The 5,114-nt window shown below is 47.8% G+C and overlaps 1 pseudogene; it reads left to right on the top strand.

Moving 5' to 3' along the window:
• Window positions 1-4,994: 4,994 nt before the first annotated feature.
• LOC136636974 (5S ribosomal RNA) lies at window positions 4,995-5,114 on the top strand (annotated as a pseudogene).

Genomic DNA, 5,114 nt, shown 5'->3' with positions numbered 1-5,114 from the left:
GGGTGAGCAGATTTGGTCCTGAGAGGGGGATAAGAACATAAGAACAGCCCCACTGGATCAGGCCATAAGCCCATCTAGTCCAGCTTCCTGTATCTCACAAATGCCCCAGGGAGCACACCAGATAACAAGAGACCTGCAAGGCCTCCTGGGAATTGTAGTTTAAGAACATAAGAACAGCCCCACTGATCAGGCCATAGGCCCATCTAGTCCAGCTTCCTGTATCTCACAGCGGCCCACCAAATGCCCCAAGGAGCACACCAGATAACAAGAGACCTGCAAGGCCTCCTGGGAATTGTAGTTTAAGAACATAAGAACAGCCCCACTGATCAGGCCATAGGCCCATCTAGTCCAGCTTCCTGTATCTCACAGCGGCCCACCAAATGCCCCAAGGAGCACACCAGATAACAAGAGACCTGCAAGGCCTCCTGGGAATTGTAGTTTAAGAACATAAGAACAGCCCCACTGATCAGGCCATAGGCCCATCTAGTCCAGCTTCCTGTATCTCACAGCGGCCCACCAAATGCCCCAGGGAGCACACCAGATAACAAGAGACCTCATCCTGGTGCCCTCCCTTGCATCTGGCATTCTGGGATGGAATTGGCTGTGGGTTCCCACTTTCATACTTTATTTCTTTATTTACTGGGGCCGTGGCACAAAAATGGTCAAAGGCCACTGGGCTAAAGCATACTTCACCACATTGGATTGTGACCTCTGTGCTTTGTGTGTTGTCAGGGAAATATTTATTTTTCCCCTGTTGGAAACAGAACGGTTACTCCTTGATTTTGAACCTCCCACTCATGAATTTCATGGGAGAAAAATGTATCGTTGTCAGGACGGCAGAAAAGGGATCCCTGATTGGCTCCTGATACAAGGAGCACCAGCAATCCCAGTAATGTTGGCAGCAGGCCACCCTCTAACGGGAGGCTAAATGTAACCTGCTGATTAGAATTGAGAAATCAGCAGCAATGGGGATATTGACACTGCACTCAAATGCAGCAATCAGGAAGCAGTGGTGTCACTAGGGTTTGCATCACCAGATGAGGGAGGGCAGTGCGTTTCCCCATGATGGACCTCCTCCCATGCAGTGGGCATGGCAATGCCCCAGACGGTGGGCATGGTGATGCATCACTACCCTGCCCCACTGGGTCTTTTTTGCTATTTAGTTGGCAGCCTTCAGTCTTGAGAGACTCTGGTATCGCGCTCTGAATGGTGGTTCTGGAACAGCATCTAGTGTGACTGAAAAGGCCGATTCGGGAGTGACAATCCCTTCCACACTGGGAGCAAGTGCAGTCTGTCCCTGGTCTGTCTCCCTGGCTATGGGCCTTCCTTCTTTGCCTCTTTGCCTCAGACTGTTGGCCAAGTGTCTCTTCAAACTGGGAAGGGCCATGCTGCACAGCCTGCCTCCAAGCGGGCCGCTCAGAGGCCAGGGTTTCCCACCTGTTGAGGTCCACTCCTAAGGCCTTCAGATCCCTCTTGCAGATGTCCTTGTATCGCAGCTGTGGTCTACCTGTAGGGTGCTTTCCTTGCACGAGTTCTCCATAGAGGAGATCCTTTGGGATCCGGCCATCATCCATTCTCACGACATGACTGAGCCAACACAGGCGTCTCTGTTTCAGCAGTGCATACATGCTAGGGATTCCAGCTTGTTCCAGGACTGTGTTGTTTGGAACTTTGTCCTGCCAGGTGATGCCGAGAATGTGTCAGAGGCAGCGCATGTGGAAAGCGTTCAGTTTCCTCTCCTGTTGTGAGCGAAGAGTCCATGACTCGCTGCAGTACAGAAGTGTCTTTTTTGCTATAACTTTTGATAAAATAGAGATATTTCAACATGGATTGTTTCATTACATTCTGCATGAAATTACGCATCAAATGATATATTACGTGCTGGTATTATTCAAAAATACCAAGATCTTAAAAATTTTAGCCAGTAGTGGTGTCATCCCCCTCATGCGTGACACCCAGTGAGGCCTGCAGCCCCCCTAGAGACACCCATGTCAGGAAGGAAGAATCATTTTTCATTGACAATAAGAGGTTAAAGCAGTGGTTTTCAGGTTCTCCCAGGTTCTCACACAGTCTTATGCAATTCAAGATAGCGATGCTCAGGAGAGCTGGTAAGGTTGCCAGGGACATCCTGTGGCATCCCTGTGAGTTCACTGTGGTGCCATGGTGCAAAGATTGGGAACAATTGGGTTAAGGTACTCAGTATACATTAATTACAACATCATTTAATCAGGCTGATAGATGAATGAGATATCAACCCAAAGACATTAATGACAAATAACATTTATTAAAGACAAGTATTATAAGCAGTGACAATTCACAAGTCCTGATTTATGAAGTTCACAGCATCACTACAGATGTTGGCTAGCCCAAAATGTTGACAACTTATTAAGGGAAGGGTACTTCAGAACTGGGGAGGAACAAGAGTGCGAACAGGAGGGGATGGAGTTGAATGGTAGGGTATGGGCTTTGACAGTTCAAACTCTAGCATCCTCACCATTTAAATGATCTTTTGTAGCATGTAAACACAGTTGCTAGGATGTCTGTTGCCAGTTCGACAAATGATCTAGATAGACCACTGGTGGTCACCATTGAACTCGCCTGAAGGTTGTCCCTTTTCTTTGAAGGCCTCCAGCGGTGTACGTGAGAACTGACTGGATTTAGCTCTGGCCCCATCAAATTACAGATGAAGACTATTGTCAGATCCAATAGTCTACTCTAGACAATTTTTTTGTGGTAGTGTTTTTGGTGTACAAATACAGTACAAGTTCTGGCAATGTTCTTCAACACTGTCAGTAAAAGCATCTCAATTACAACATATCCTCTTAACAAGTTTGAAGCAGAATATGCTACAGATATTTAAAAATGTGCCAAGCATATTACGCCCACTGCCAATTTTAGTCCCAGTAAATTATCCTCTGTTTGCAAGTCCCTGCCTGTTGCTGTTCATAGATTGTGTAACTCTGATTTCAGCTTTCGTTCACTGCCTTTCTGTTTATATGAGAGAATTCAGAGGAAATCAATATTGAAGCATTTGTATATAGTATAGGCAGTATTTGCAACTGCACAAAGCAGGAAGTCTAGTTTATGGTGTTTTTTTCATGTGTGCTCAGGATTATTCAGAGGCCAAACAAATATCACCATTGCACATTTAATGATGTCATGGTATGGAATGGTATGTTTCATTATACCTTCTATAGGTACACTGTCTGAGTCAATTTCTTCCTCTCTTGCAATTTGCATTGACCTCTGAAGGTGGAACAGGCCCGGGAAGTGGGTTAGGACTCAATGGGTGCTACTGCTGCCCCCTTCCTGGGCACAATCAGCCCTCCACTCCACCCCATCTTCTCCCCATTCCATCCACCCCACGCACTGTTCGACCCCTCCCCACCTCTCCTATCGCTGGCACAGTTCTGAGTTGACCCATGGCAGCAGCTAAGGCTCACCCCAGAGCAAGTAACAAATGTTCCCTTACACTGAGGAGGCCTCAACCTGTGGAAATTCTCCTGTGGGATAAAGTAGCATAGCTAGAGGGGGTCAGAATGATAAGTTTTTGCAGGTACCTCAATGTGCCGTTTAAGTGTGGCAGTGAGAGCAACATGGAGGCATCTCCTGGGCTTTGGTCGCACTGCCTGGAATGGCTCCCACGGCAAGGGGGAGGAGCTGCTTGCACGGTGTGTTGAGGCACCTGTGACCCCACCTCTAGCTACGCTACTGATGGAATATGTTGGTTCCATGCAGGGAGTTAGGTAGGATTGGGCTGTAAGTGGCTTTCTGATCGTGTGAAATTGCAGAAGCTGATACAGCAAAGATGATGAATGATCAATACAAAGGGGAGATGGAACTTCATAGAAGTGGTTAATAGCCCCAAGAGGGAAAAGACAGATGATAAAGAGAAGCTGACTAAGAACAGGACTTGCTGGGAGCATGGAGAAGAGACAGAAGAGACTTAGTTCATGATGAGATCTGGAAAAGAATGGTTGGAAAGGTAGCATTTGAAACCAGAATACAACAGTGAGTTTAATGGAACATGCTTTGCGTCAATAAAGGTTGATTACACTTCCCCATGTCCACACAATCCCCACACGCTGCCTTTTCCTCCTTGACTGTCCTGCTTCTTCTTCCACACTGACTATGTAGAACAGCGTTCAACAAACTACGGTCTGCAGGCCAGAACTGGAGCAAGACTACAGCCCCCCATCTTGAGCAGCACTTACTGTTTCATCGTACTGCTCACAATCTGCCCACCTGATCTGTACAGCATGACCCTCTTTGCAGTCACGTCTGCCCAGAAATCTGGAGACAAAGCCTGCTAGAGCAGTGGGCTATGGACATGACTGCCCAAAGCGTGGATCTGTACAGATTGGGTGGGCAGATTGTGAGCAGCGCAGCAGAATGGTAAGTGCCACTCCAAACAGTGATGGCTTTTTTCGGAACTCAGCGGTCGCAGGTTTGGCGCCTGCTGGTGTAGAACATGCGGGAAACAGAAGTGAAAGTCCTCTTCCGCTCCTAGAATTGTCTGCCCACTCCCTTGTAAAAAAAGAGGCCAGGTGGGCAAGGAGGAGGTGGCGGAAATGGAACTACCCTGGAAGGTCCACCCTCCTTTCCTTATCTTGGAAAGGGAGCAATCAGTGCAACATCACAGTAGCCCTCTGTAGTCCCCTCTGCATCTCTAGGGGATGCAGGAGCTGCAGGCCTCACCAGGTGACGCGCACAGGGGGACACCACTACTGGCCAAAATTTTTAAAATTCTGGTGTTTTTGAATAATACCATCATGTTATATACTATTTGATGGGTAATCTCAGGCAGCATGCAATGAAACAAAATATCTCCATTCTATCAAAATGTATAGCCAAAATCCAGTGGGGGTGGAGCGATGGGACATCACCATGCGCACTGCCCAGCGCATTGCCCCAGCCACTGCATGGGAGGAGATACATCATGGAGATGATGCCCTGGCCTCCTGTACCCGGTGATGCAAATCCTAGTGACGTAGGTTAGCAGCAATTGTTACCCTGCACATGTCCGATCTTGTCTGATCTTGGAAGCTAAGCAGGGTCAGGCCTGGTTAGTACCTGGATGGGAGACCTCCTGGGAATACCAGGTGCTGTAGGCT

The sequence above is a fragment of the Tiliqua scincoides genome, chromosome 1 (assembly GCF_035046505.1).
Source record: "Tiliqua scincoides isolate rTilSci1 chromosome 1, rTilSci1.hap2, whole genome shotgun sequence".
Lineage (NCBI taxonomy): Eukaryota > Metazoa > Chordata > Lepidosauria > Squamata > Scincidae > Tiliqua > Tiliqua scincoides.
Note: the sequence above shows the minus strand (reverse complement) of the source record. Positions and strands in the feature narration are given on the sequence as shown.